We start from the raw sequence: 15,361 nt of genomic DNA on the forward strand, positions 1-15,361 counted from the left end.
TTGAACAAAACAGTGGAAAACTTGGAACCTGATCTATGTGTAAGTACATCAGCAATTTAAGATAAGGTCCTTGTTAAAGCTAAGAATTCAGCTCTGAGAACCGCAGAAATGACCGCATTTAGACCAGATCTCAAAGACCGTTAAGTTAATGCTAATTTTCTAATCATAATGTAACTCAGAACCCATTGTATAGATGAAACAATTGTGGTACCAGCCTAAAGGCAAAACTAAAATTAATGCCAGACACGGAAGCTTTTAACAGTCATTTTTCAGCTGTGAGCTCCACTTACTACTACTCATTTGCAAATTCACACTTGGCAGACTTGAAAACTGGTATTTAAAAGTGTAATACATAGCTCCTTTTCTGTGGGCAAAATTCTAAGAAAGAATGGATATCGAAGTTAAATCACATAAAAGGATACACAAATAGTTATTTTCTATGAGCTATATTTACCCATTTTCAAGTTGATGAGTATAGCTGCATTCCTCTTCAAAGCAAATTTCAATTGAAGGCCAATTGGAGAAATAAAGTTAAGAATGGCTTTTCAAGAATGACAAGTCCTAGATATAATAGTGTAACCAAGTGCACTTATAGAAATTAAAAAGGAAAGTGTCTTACCAATAATAAGAAAAGCAGAAGTTGTCTCCAAGTACAAAAAAGCAATGCCAATAGACTAGATACATTGACAAGACAGGAGTAATATTTTCCACATATAAGAAAAGCTTTCATCTCAGAAGACTTTTTTCAAAGCTATTTTTGTACCTTAATTAAGATCTACAGAACTCAGTGGAGTGTTTTTTTTTCCCTCTCTCTCTCCATTTACTAATATATTAACTGAGGCACAGAAATGCTTGCCAAAAACCATATAAAGAGTGAGAAAGTCAGTTGGACACTTTAAGACAGAAAATGCCTATCCCTTCTTTTTTCCTTCCTTAAGTTACACAGATATAAACAGACAGACATAGACATAAATGTAGGGAAAGTTGGGTGTGCACTTCTTTCACTGTCTTTTTCTGAGACATCACTCCACACCTTCCTACCACCCTGCTCCCCCAATCTATTAATAATGGGAGGGTATCAGAAAGTGATACCTACCTTGTCAATGCTTATTAATCTCGTTGGTATCCATAGACATTAGTGCTGACATAGGCAATCTTTGTTTTACTGTGTTTTAGACTCAAGAAAGCAGTTCCAGAGACTCTTTTAGCTTGAGATAATATGGGAGCTTATCATGTTTTCTTACATAATTTCTCCTTAATGTTTTTTTCATAGTAAAACAGAAAGAATAAATTATATAATGGCTATGTTCTAACAGTAGGAACACTGGTAGCCCAACCCCTGACCTCACTGTACTCATGTCAATACTTTATGAAGATCAGTAGGTCTTCGGAAATTGAAACCTTCAAGGAATATTAATAATTGTTGAATGGAAGAGGATGATGCCTGAAATAACTATCAAAAAATATTAAGACTAAAAAAAATATTAAGACTATTTTATCAATAACTAATTAGATCAGATACTAAAAACAAATATACTTTTGTCTTTATACCTACAAAAAGAAAAAAAAATATCTTTCTAGTTGGCCAAAAAAAGCACCAAGTAATATTTCCATTTATCCATTTCTTTACCATTACGAAAAAAATAATACTCATGCTGGCAAACATTACATAAGTAGGAGGGAGAGGCAAAGAAAGAGAAGACTTAAATTATACTGATACTATATGTTATTTCCCAATAATGGGACAACCATCTTTACTAGTGTGGAAGCAAACAACCACCCTTAAAGTTCTGCGAGGCAAGAGTCCAATTCTTTCCCCCGATACCACAGAAAATCTAAATATTAACTTCCTAGATGACACAAAGGAGTAAACATTGCTAAAATGTGTTAAAGAAAGTACTAAAAATGTCTCTGCAAACTTCTGGAACTCAGAAAGGCTGTTAACAAGGCAAAATCACAAGGGAAAATAAAGCACAGATTAAAAGCATTCTATATTTTCTACTAAAGACTAGTGAGCTCCTTGAGGACCGGTACGGAATCATATACTCTTTGTGTCTTACTCACCACTGGGGTCCAGCACAATGTGTTTTTAACAAATGAGAACAAACAAGCATTTCTGCATTACTAGAACATCAATCTTAACAACACGTCTTTCAGTAAACTTCAGTTATCATAAAATATTCCAATTTTTCATTCCTACAAATATGGAGAGTTCAGTTGTAGATATTTTTTCAGAGAACATTCTATGAACCAAATAAAGAATTTACATTCTGACATTTTAAAAAAAAGAACTAAACTATATGCTGTTATCAGTGATTTTTCTAATTTGCTATCCTACTACATCTCCCAAAGGCTTTCAATCTCTATCTCATCAGTACCTCTTTTTCTCTCTCCAGGGATTCATATCCTTCCCGAAGATCGACAATTACAGTTACACTCTTATTTCTATCCCTTCTGCCACAAACAAGGTCTTCCTTTCCAGGTATCCTTCTCAGGGTAGGATCGTCACTGTGACACTGTCCTGTTTAAGACTGTGGGTGCTAGAGCCGGCCAAAATGAGCTCAAATCCTGACTCTGTTGTCACTCTTACCATGATGGATAAATTAATTAAGATTTCATCGTTTTAGTTCTTCATCTTCAAAATGGGGATAATAATAGAACCTACCTAATAGGGTTGCTGTTTGATTTAATGAGTTAATTTTTTTTAACTTAGAATATCTGCCACCTTGTAAGTGCTCAGTAAATGCTGTATTAATTTTCTTACTGAATTCATCGGCCAAAGTAGAGCAGATGATGCATAAGGTTGAGAGATTGGAAAAAAAATGTAATATCTAAAGATTTAAAGGAAAAGGAAGAAGGAGCTGACCAGGTACAATATAAGAAGTGACTGGCAGTAATGACAGTCCAGTTAACTAACATGAGATTGCTCACGCAGCAATGGCACTCCCAGGTATATATCTAAGAAAAATGAAAACATCTATCTACATAAAAACTTGTACACAAATGTTCACAGCATCATTATTCACAATAGCCAAAAAGTGGAAACAACAAAATGCCCATCAACTGAAGAGAGGACAAATAAAATGCAATTTATCCATACAATGGAAATTCCGTATATAAAAAGGTATGAAGGTGGGTGGGGGATGGGTAATTGGGTGATGGGCATTAAGGAGGGCACTTAATGTAAGGAGCACTGAGTGTTGTATGCAACTGATGAATCACTAAATTCTACCCCTGAAACTAATAATACAGTATATGTTAACTGAATTGAAATTCAATAAAAAGTAAAAAAATTAAATAAAATAAAAAGGTATGAATATAGATATACACTACAATATGGATGTATTTTGAAAATATTATGTTAAGTGAGAGAAGTCAGTCATAAAGCGCCACAGATGGTATGATCCCATTTATATGAAATGTTCAGAATAGGCAACTCTAGAGAGACAGAAAGAAAGCAACTACTGGTTGTCTAGGGCCAGGAGAGGAGGGTTGGTTGGGGTCGATGGGGGGTAGACTAAATGGGACAGGATTTCTTTCTGGAGTGTTGAAAATGTTCTAAAATTGATTATGGTGATGGTTGCATACTTCTGTGAATATTAAAAAAAAATTCATCCTGGGGTGCCCAGCTGGCTCAGTCAGAGGAGCATGCAACTCTTGATCTTGGAGTCATAAGTTCAAGCCCCATTCTGGACAAAGAGATTACTTTAAAAAATAAAAAGAAAAATGAAACCTTTCATTGTGTAATTTAAATGGTTGAATTGCATGGGAAATGAGTTATGTAGCAATTATATTCAATAAATATGAATTCTATATCGATTATATGTATCAATACATATGCAAATTTTTAAAAAGCAGCAAAGCAGAAGAAAATGGTCTCAACATTCATTACACTGTTCACACAGTAGGCTTTGCAGCATATAACTTTAGTCCCTTCCCTTTCTAATTTAGAACTGATTTCTTGAAACATTTGGTCACATTTTCCTATATAATTTCATGCTTAATTCCATCATTTTCTAATTCCATCATTTTCTTATTCCATCATTTTCCCACTGTAGACATTACATTTGATCAACTTAAGAAGATATTTGTCCTGGTTACCCAATGCCCTGAATTTCAAGGATCATTCTGAGTCTAAATGTCTTCCGATATCTGTTGTGACTTTTACACAAAGTATAGAGCACTAATTAGGTAGGCATTAATTTGAGAACACCTTTGCTTTTAAAGACACTTTAAAAAAACACTTAGTGCTGAAAGTTCTGTGAAAAGATATCTACTCCAATGGAGGACCAGGGCCTGCCTTTTATAAGGGAGAAAAAAGGCTTAATGTGCTCCCACAATTAGTGAGGCCATTTACTTTTTGGAGAACCTATCACTTTTACCAAATCATATCCTGTTCCTGAACCTTTGATTAGTCATGTGTACATACAGACCTGATTTCAGTGCTTGCTGACGAGTCTTGCACAACATCATCAAAGGTTTATTATCTCTAGAGACTGAGAACACTTACAATATGCAGGAAGAGATTTCTGCCATTTACTTTAAAACCGAGTAAGTGGGTATTAATGATTAACTCATGATCTTCATCAATTTTTAAAAAATAAGTCTTCATATACTGTATTCTTATTTTTTTTCTCTCTCTTTCTCTCTTACACACATGCACACAGGCATGTATTTTTTTTCCAGGAGTTGGAGTAAAATAAGTATAAGTCCATGTCCCTGGATATTCACTGAAAACATTCCTGGAGTACTGGCATTTTGCCTTTTCAATCTTAACACATGAGACCTGAATATATCCACATTTTTCTACACCCTTTGATAAAGAATTAAATTGTTCACCTTTTGGAAAAGTGTTAACATATGTCTCAAGATACTTCTGCATCAATGGTTTTCCAATAAGTTATCAAACCATCATAATTAGAGGGGTAGACACAGTACTACAAGAAGAAACAAAAAGGGGAAACCCTGGGTGCCTCATCGGTTGGGCACCTGCCTTTGGCCCAAGGCATGACCCTGGAGTACCAGGATCGAGTCCCATGTCAGGCTCCCTGCTTCTCCTTCTGCCTATGTCTGCCGTGCTCTCCCTCTGTGTTTCTCATGAATAAATAAATAAAAATCTTTAAAAAAAAAAAGAAGAAGAAGAAGAAGAAGAAGAAGAAGAAGAAGAAGAAGAAGAAGGAATAAAACGACCTAGCACATGCCACAAAGACTTGTAAGTAAATATTATACCTGATGATCTATCTGGAAACACATATCTAAAGAAATGTTTACAAAAGTAAGCAATTAGGAATACGTTTATGACTGCGTTTATGACTTAAAGATGTGTTGAAAATGAATACTCTAAAAACTAAATAATTCTTCCTAAACCCCATCTTCATTTTTCTAATATTTAAGGAATTATGAAGGCCCACAACAGTATTTCTTTGGGAAAAAGGTTATTTATATATTCCCTTTGGGCCTATTTTTCAGGAACTTGGTTATGAGTTTGGTTATTCTTCTTAGGGAATAGTCATGGAAAAAACTTGGTACCATTGTTTCATCCAAATGTGTTTTTTTAATTACTTAATGTGCTAATAAAAATTATAATAAATGAAAAGTAATAATAACCCAGAACTTGCTTTTAGCCAAATTATTTCTCAAAGGACACTGAGGGGCCTCTGTTTAAAAAGTAGTGATAGTATCACACGGCAAATAGGAAGGAGATAGTTTTCTGCCTTCTAAAGTACTATGCAACATAGATTCACAAACCAACCAAATTCTAAAAGATATATCCTGGGGTTTGCATAATTCCTCTTTTAGCATGTTAATCTTATTTTTAAAAACAACACTATTCATTTGGTATGAAAATTATGAATCATCCTCCCCCTCCCCATGTCTGCTGTCACTTACTGCTCAGTGGTAAGTGCTAATATATGTTGAGTTTCCTTGTAAACTGACACTTTTTCAGAGGTGATGGCAATCAGACCTACTACCTGATTTCTTACAATGAATGATCTTAGGCCCTAAGGACATGTGCTAGTGTTATTTTCAGGCTTGCCAAATGAATAGTGAGAAATATCTGAAGCCTTTGAAAGGTACCACACATTACAACGTTATAATGATCAGACTGTCCTTGCATGCTTCACAAACACCAGTTACAGATATTGAGAGCTTCTGTATTGCTAACAATTTTGTCATTTCAAAGCTAAGATTATTCTCATTTTTCAATAAAAGAACATTTCATTAATGAATGTGGTCAATGGCAGCGACGTCAACAACTGACACTTTTTTCTGCAGGGAGAGGTAGCCAGATTTAGGAAGGCAAGCATCTCTTAAGTCGATGCAAATAGTTCTAACAAGATTTGGAGCTTTACGTTGGAATCATTAACAAAATTTTCAGGAGAGAGAGGAAAGGAGTGCATTAGAAACATATGGTGAAAAAAAATTTTTTCTGAAACCTTGTAATGAAAATGGATCAAAGTAAGAAGTGAAAGATAAAAGTAAAATAATAGTAATATTAATAATAATTCAAAATGAGAAAATGTTTTAAAAACTAAGTAAGGGAGGAGCAAGTGAACAGGACTTCCTCCAGTAGTTATCAAGATGTCAGGAAAAGGGAATGGAGTTCTGGGCAGACAGTAGACTGTGCTTTAGTTGTTCCTGTTTGGGAAGTTAATGCTTTGGGAGGCACATTCTCTCTTTCAGGTCAGCGGGGTACCATTTAGTACATTACTGTTCAAGTACCCTGGTGAGGGATCCCTGGGTGGTGCAGCGGTTGGGCGCCTGCCTTTGGCCCAGGGCCGATCCTGGAGACCCGGGATGGAATCCCACATCAGGCTCCCGGTGCATGGAGCCTGCTTCTCCCTCTGCCTGTGTCTCTGCCTCTCTCTCTCTCTCTCTCTCTCTCTCTCTCTGACTATCATAAATAAATAAAAAAAATTAAAAAAAAAAAAGTACCCTGGTGACCTGAATGAATGCGTGCAGCTTCCAGAGATGCTTCACTTGCAAGCCCGGAGAGCTCAGGCATTAGAAGTGATAAATATTCTATTAATTCTTTCTATTTAATATACCAAACACCCAAAAACACCAGTAAAAGGAAGTTTCCTTAAAGCGAAAGAATTCCGTTGTGCCAGGAGCTTTGCAGGCAACCAGCAGTTTCTCCCCAAAAGGTGTGAAGTTCGACCTTCTAGTTGGCTGCATTCATCCTGGCCGGCTCTTGTGTTACACTGCATCTGCCACATTTTTAAAGGAGTCTGCTAACTTGAAGGAATAAAAATGGGCTCCGAGGGCAGCCCAGGTGGCTCTGTGGTTTAGTGCCGCCTTCAGCCCAGGGCCTGATCCTGGAGACCTGGGATCAAGTCCCATGTCGGGCTCCTGCATGGAGCCTGCTTCTCTCTCTGCCTCTCTTCTCTTCTCGTCTCTCTTTCTCTCTCTCTCTCTCTGTGTGTGTGTGTGTGTCTCTCATGAATAAATAAATAAAATCTTTTTAAAAAGTGGGTTTCAAAATGATTAAGCCCTAGACAAAATTGTTAGGTTTGCCTCCGGCGCTCTGGCCTTCCTTTTTCTGTCCCACTCTCAGCTCTTTCTATCCTCAAGTACAATAAAAAGTTTTCCTATTAAGCAGCGTCTCATAATGTGGGCTAGAACTCCAGCTTAGGCTCTATCTGTGAGGACTTAAGTCAGGCATTTTGCTCTGAATCTCAGTTTCCCATTAGGTCAAAATAGGAACAGTAACATATAACTGTTAGGAAGAGTAGAATGAGATAATGCAAATAAGAAGTCTACCTTATTGTGATTGTTGTCAGCCTGTGTCACTTTTTTAAGTGGATAAATGAGTAAGTCAATTATCAATAGGGTTTTACTGTTGACAGAGTATCTGCCATCAGGAGAAGGAATATTTTGGTAAGATTTCTTCCCAATATCTCATAAATCATATATAGACAATCAATTGCCAACTCTCTTTACAGACGAGGCTCTTCTTGATACAGGACACATAATCATGGATGGAAAAAAAATCAATATTTTAAAACTTTAAAAGCTTCCCTTCCAAACTTGAGTCAAGCGATACAGTTGAGCCTATCAATGGCTCATTTCTTTCCATCTTCAGCTGTGCATTCCACTAATTTTATCAGCAGATAGCATGAGACAAAGAATTTTTCAACCTTAACCTTCCTCTACATTATTCTTTAAAAATTGCCTAATGGGAAAATACAACCTTGACATTTATTCTGTAAGCCACAAGAAGAGAGAGAGATGCTTTTTCTATGCTAGCTAACATTTCCAGTGAAAGAAAGGCTTTAGAAAAATCTGAATCAATAAAGTTTTAAGAATATGGTCCAATATACTTTGATATTGACGTGTACATATTTTATAAAATATATGTAAATATTATACTCAAGGCCACAAAAGTACTTTCCCTTAAAGATGAGAAAATTAGAGTATTAACATAAGATTATAAAACCAAGTGAAATAAAACATTGCCACATGCAACTATCATTATCTATGATAGTAACAACCTGGTTCTTGTAATAATCTATCTTTAAGCAGAACTCTGACTGACAGTATTATAAACTGAACTTATAAAGATCCTTCAGGAGTCAAACTAAATTAGCATCCTGATCCTATATGGGAGTTGACTGAAGTTGTAATCTGACGTTTTGCATTCTTTATTAAATGGTTTTCTTCTTCATTTTCTAGGTAATGCATCAGTAGCATCATCCTCACGTGTGAAGAACACGAATGTTCCAACTAATAGAAAAAGCGCTGTACTGCCTTAGATTCCCACCATAACCCTGTCTAAAGCGGATCAATAAAGTCCTGAAATGCAAGAGGGCAATAAGAGGAAGTCAAGATAATCAAATAGCATTGCTCTGCAACTACTGATGACCCAAGAGAGCAGTCACAGTCCTTTGACTAGCCATTGTTGAAAGAAAAAAACAAAACAAAACGTGGAAGCTTTTGATGATTGTTATATGGGGTTCAAACCTTAATTTTATTAATATTCCTGTCACACTGGAAGAACAGAGTGAGTCCAGAAGCATCACCTTTTAGAGAAGATGGCTTATACCCTACCACGTTAAGGGAACACAACCTCCATCAACAGAGACTCTGAGCCGGCACATAGTAAGTGCTCCATCAATGTTTCTGTATTTATTAGAAGCAAGACTTGGGATATCATTCAGGCATTCTGCAAACAGAACTTTAGCTTTTGTGCCTATACCAATCACCACACTCCTTTGAGGTTACAGGATCTGTGAAGATGTTTCTTCATAGGCTACAGGGGGCTGTTGCCACGACGGCCACTCTTATTTGAATAAATCCTATCATCATAAGCTCTCCTGAAATACACTGATAATTTGGGAAAAGTGCCTTTTAAGGCTTGAATTATCTGAATAATGAACAAATCTCCACGTCTAATTGAACTCAGCCTGAGCAGAGGCTCAGACTCAAAGCAAACTTGGTAAAGCATTTCCAGTAGAACTCAGGCAGGCCAGATGTTCTGGAAGCAGAACCACGGTCATTATGCACATGCCAGCTCCTCCTCACTCCACCCCGGGCCAAGACCCTTTCAGCAGCGCGAGGCCTGGTTAACATATGACTCTGGCTGCATTACTGCGTGGCATCCCAGCACCCATCTGAACATTTCAGCAATTTTAAACAAGCTCCACTGACAGGGACTATTAAATTGAAGCCAAAGAAGCACACAGGCAGAGCACATTAATTATGAGGTAACACCTTTGTCTGCATTACCTAAATGACCTCAGGGTGGGTGACACAGAAGCGATTTACTACTTTTGGTTGAACCATACCTACACTTCACATGAGACAGGATGAACACGAGTTCGACAAAAACCGTAACATAAATCATCAAGTATGAGTTGACTTGGTCCTGAAGTGAAGTGAATGGTAGTGGTAGTGTCAAATTTTTTACTGTGTCTCTGAGATGAGGGGCAGTATGATGTGTGGGGGGTGGTGTGTGTTCAGGAGGGGATGAGTGAGAAAAGCTCCTAGAGTGGGGCCCCACCCTACCCAATCCCCATCCCTGACAAAATCACTACACCCCCTCACACATTCGAATTTCATCCAGATTAAGCAGTTCCTTTAAAACAAAGTGCATCCCGGGAAAGACTTGAAAGTCATTTACACTTTGGAGGCACTATTCTGCTTTTATGAAAGGACTTCTTTCCCCTTAATTAAGGGAATGCTAGTTTTCTTTGGGGAATTAGATGGGCAATCTCGGAACATGGAGCATTTCCATGAAGAGAAGGTCTAGGTGGCATAAAATAGGAAGGATTTCAGAGAAACAGAGCAGAGCATAATAGCGTGTGCCTGACCCACAGGGAGATGCTAGCACTGGTTAAGGAAAGACAGGTTGAAAATAAAATAGGAGGATTCCTTCGCACACTTTGTTCCCTTTAAATTTCGCCTGGGTTTGTTAATAATTTTACACACTAAGAATCATTTTATCTATTCTGACATGGATGTAGTAAGTTGCTAATGCTGGGTCTAAAGTAATCCTTTTAGGGGTTGATGGGTATTAACATATATATTTTATACTTGGATAGACAGATTTCTAGTCATTTTTTTTCTACGGGAATACAAAGAGTGTTCTCAGCTCACGATGTAATATATTACTTGCCATGTGAAAGCAGTGAGAAAGTCCATATTTGTGCTGGAGTAGCCGTGTTATAACACATGGCTGTGCTTCAGCAAATGTCAGGCTTAAAAACAGAAGTAGACGTAGCAGATAGGGCTGGCCAATTACGTTGCAATCTGAAAATACTAGTGATTTATTAGTTGCTATTAGCTAACCAGCCCCTTTCCATTTGATCTGCGTATTTATTAGTTAAAAGTATTATGCAAGCATGTATTGTTTCACCACAGGAACTGTTTTTTCAACCTCTGCCTTGTCTTTTTATATGAGAATAGAACAGAATAATTTGAGTTGTGATTACTTTTTTTAAAAAAAGAAATCCTGCACCTGGAATTAAATTTCACACCGCATTTCAACCTTGAAAGAAACATAAATCTGAAACCAATACAAAATGCAAAAATTTCCATATTCAGGTTAATGTTTAGCAACAGAAAAGAATAACTTTTGTTTATCTCTGAAAACAGCTTTCTTCATCTAAACAAATGACTAGAAAAAGATTAAGGAAAACCTGTTTTGGTTTCTTAGATACACACACATATTCCAATTTCCTTTTGCACAATGACTTTTATGCAAATGTGTACCACACAATCTCCTGACCTCTTTTACCATCACACCGGGACAATGACAGTTCAATAATTGAAACGGTACATATCTGGCATATTTGATTTTAAATTGCAAAGTTGGACTCAGGCCTATTGAAATGAAAATGCTTGTGATTCTTTGTTAATTCCAAACTGATCGGGTTATTATTCCTACTAGTAAAAAAAAAAAATGCAAAAAAGTAGGTGAAGCTAATTATTCCATTTTTTTATTTCCCTTCCACATACTTCCCAATGTGGCTCCTCGCATTCTCTTCTGTGACCCTCCCCCACACCTTGATTTTAGTTCTTAACCCGGATGCTTTCATCCATAACACGGATAATGAGAAAACTCCAAAAATGTTCCTTGGGGGAATGTTACACTAAAAGTTACCTAGGACTAAGTCCCACGTGTGTTCTTTTGCTCACCATGGAGACAAGCGATTCATTCACTGCTCTCAGCCAATTTGAAATCCAAATATGAAAATAGCATTATGGAATTCAGACAGACTATTCTGCTTCACTACTAGCAGATGCAGGAAGAAAAAGGGCTGGTATAATTAAGCTTTTGACTTTGAACCAGCAAAGCTGTGAACACCTCACTTAAAAATACATATAATATTATAAGAGCAGCTGAAGTGCAGGTGTGGCAAGAGGATTTGCAAGCCCTGCATAGGATGGGGGTAGACCAATCAGCTGGCTGCAAGGTCTTATCCGTTCTGGGACTAAACTAAACTGTAAAACTGAAATATGGCCAAAGTCGTATATGTTCTTCTTTGGTTTGAATGTGTAGCGCTAAGTGGCTTTCATTATATCTTTTTACTCTATTCTTTAGAAGAAGTTTGGGATCAGTTAAGGGGTAGACCAATTGTAATGCATTTTTTTTTTAATGAGGGTTGGAAGTAAAGGGGTTTCTTTAATACATATCTCTGTCTATTCACGTATTCATTCTACAAATTTTGAGGACTTATCATGTGAATATCAGTTGACAAAAATATGTAGAGGATGCAAAGGTGTGAAATTAGAAGAATATAATCAAATCTAATTCAGTAGTTAGCTAAGAAACACTGCTTTTGCATCATATCTAGATCTAGATGTCGATATAGATAAACACACGTGCACACTTTACAACACTGACTCGTAGCTATCTGTGCACTCAGCATTTGTTAATCTCACTTTAAATATGCTTTTACACATGGGAAGAGAAGATGAAGGGCAATCTGTAGTTTCATTTTATTGTTTTAATTTCCTAGACCAATTTTGCTTCACCATTAAAATTTCTGGAGGAAAAATCAAAATTTAATAGTGCTTAGCACTTGAGAGAATTGTGCTTGAAGAAGTAAGATTTCCTTAACAATAACAAAATCCCTTTTTAAAAAAATTCTAAGGAAAATAATACTGCCAAAAAATGAATACAGCTTTGTTTGTTTTTGCAGTCATCGTTAGCAATAGACATAAAGGTATTCTTTTTTTGAGTCCATATGGAAAGATCATCAACACATTCTGCCTCTGGGTTCTTTGCCAAAATACCATAACCCACAAGCCTTCTACCTTAAACATAAAAGGAAAGGTGTTGTTCTGGTCAAATAAAGAAATAATTTTTACTAGCATACGTCTAATGTTAAAGCTGCTTAAATCCTGCCAAATACATTAAAACAACATCTGTAAAACAGATTTTCATTAAATTGATCAGTTTAAAGTTAAGCAGCTAGGCAGATGATGCTTTTAAGCTAACCCCTAACCTTTAACCTTTAACCTCCTTAAACTGGAAGAAGGACACACACTTCTTTTAGTAATACTGCTCCAGGTTGACAATGCAAGAGGTAAAGTGGTCCATTCAAATCGAACTGACACATAACCACATTTAGAGTGTTATGAATCAATATGTTGTCAATAACGAGGAAAGCTGTTTTCTCACAGCTCTGTATTTGTCTTATAACTGCTACTTGTCACTTTCCCTTAAAGTCTGAATAATTCACGATGCAAAATGATGTAAATTAAACTCTAATGAAAATGAATTTTATATAGGAGATCATTGTCTAGTCATTAACTCAGAAACTATTTTAAGTCTAATTTTAATATTTTAGCCTATTACAAACCGTCACTTTTTTCTTCCCAGGCCCAGGCCAATTTGTTAGGTTCTCATTTAAAAGCAATTAATGTTACTTATGAAGCAATTTCATTTTGCCGACATAAGCCGACCAAGCTTGCTAATATTCTCATTACTACACTTGAAAATTCTCTATATCTGACTCATTCAGTTTCTGTAAATCAGTTTCGAAAAGGCATCCTCAACACACTACTACTCCAGAGTATTTTTCTAGTTACTACTGGAAATAATGAATACTCCTTGAAGGATAATGCAAAATAATATAGTTCGATTATCTAATACCACGTTTCCATAGCTCAAATATTTATCGCCTCAATCTTCTTTTAATTCAAGGTAAGTTTGTTCAAAGCATGCTTTTGTTTGTTGGCTGATCATTTTTAAGTGCTATGCTACAAAGACTCTTGAGTATTTAAGAGATAAACAAAGAAGAGTGGGGGACAACTAAATTTTTATATGCCTTTATAACATTTTTAAGGGGAGAATACATATATCCTTTGGTTCTGGGATCTAAAGCTCTCTGCCTTAAAGCCCTCTTTATAAACAAGCTTTTATCTCATTTGCCTGTTACATTCGAGGGCAATATCCAACTCTCCCTGAAAAGAAACTTCAAGAGTAACTCTGACACTTAGCAAATTGTTCTGCAGATAGTGAGATCAACTCATACTCATGGAAAGAATGGATAAACTTAATACACACACGTTTAAATAATCATCAAACAATTAGATTAAACAACCTTCCCTGAGAAAATAAACAGTAACACTCTACCTTTCTTTAGCTTCCCACATGAGATCAATAAAATAGAAAAATTTGTACATTTATATCTTCTATTCACAACATGTTAATTTAAAGTGTTAGAGGAGCTGCGTGAATATAAACACAGTTCATGAATATTCTATATGGCTCCCAGGGTCGAGATCTATTATTTATACAAACTTAATGTTTGTTTTTTTTTTTCCTCCTAGGTATTCTAAAAGTTTTAATAGGTCAGGTATCAACAGGAAAAAAAAAGTTGACAATTGAACAGTAAAACCTATGAATTATAATACAATTAATCCTTTATACTATATTTTCAATACCATCGACTTAGAAGCTTGCCATCCTACATTAGGGCTTGTACTCCCCTCAAACTGTGTAACCCAAATCTAATGCTTTCATTATTGATCCACAGAGCACCGATATCACAGGAACAATGTTACAGATTCTCACGCCACATCTTTAGGTTTTTATGCTCAGTACTTCAATCTAGAATTTGAACTTCAAGAAACAACCCAAACTAATAGTGCCAGCCCAACCCAAATAAATAATTCCTGCACCTGCTCTAGAGATCCACAGTCTGCCCTTTCTGTTGCGTGTTTATAGTCTGAAATAGTATTAGAAAAGCCATAGGTATTCTAATCGCTGGTTGACTCCTGATAGTATAGTTATCACTGATTTCTAGTATAAATCAATAGATAACACTTGCAAAATGGATTTTGTAATCATATTTAGAGCTTGTTACAATGACTAATGGTTTGCAATATTTTCTGAATTTTAATATCCTCTAGACAAAAGAAGTTTTTAATAAGTTACCAAGTTATTCATCATAGAAATGAATCTGTTACATTTGTACAAGAACCAAGACAGTCCAGCCAACTCAGTAAACAAACTCACAAAATAAATTAACCAGTAATTAGGGTTTAGAAAAAGTCAAGACAAGTTGTGTAGTCAATGGCATTCACCAGTTGCACATATTCATTACATCTGCATAGTTTTTTTTTCCAGGAAAGATAAAAGTATATTTGCCATTTAATGAACATTTTTATTTGCTCCACTCCCAGTGGGGGTAAGGTCATGCAAAATAACAACTGAGTTAAGTGGAAGACCTTGAACTGATGCTAAGCGAAAATGTGTTTACTCAAAACTTACAGAAAAACAACAACGGAACACACACACACTCTCACACACACACTGTGTTTAGATCGCCCCTGTTGACAGACACCAAACAACAAAAGATGATGCATTCACGAAGTAGCACGGTTTTCGCGATCTGTTCCCTATAAC

At 36.2% G+C, this 15,361-nt stretch overlaps 1 protein-coding gene across 1 annotated transcript in view; it reads right to left on the reverse strand.

The window, feature by feature from the left end:
* The window catches only part of ZFHX4 (zinc finger homeobox 4), a 180,053-nt gene that overhangs the window by 137,443 nt on the left and 27,249 nt on the right, over positions 1–15,361 (reverse strand). The gene's annotated exons all lie outside the window — the stretch shown is intronic.

The sequence above is a fragment of the Nyctereutes procyonoides genome, unplaced genomic scaffold (assembly GCF_905146905.1).
Source record: "Nyctereutes procyonoides isolate TBG_1078 unplaced genomic scaffold, NYPRO_anot_genome, whole genome shotgun sequence".
NCBI lineage: Eukaryota > Metazoa > Chordata > Mammalia > Carnivora > Canidae > Nyctereutes > Nyctereutes procyonoides.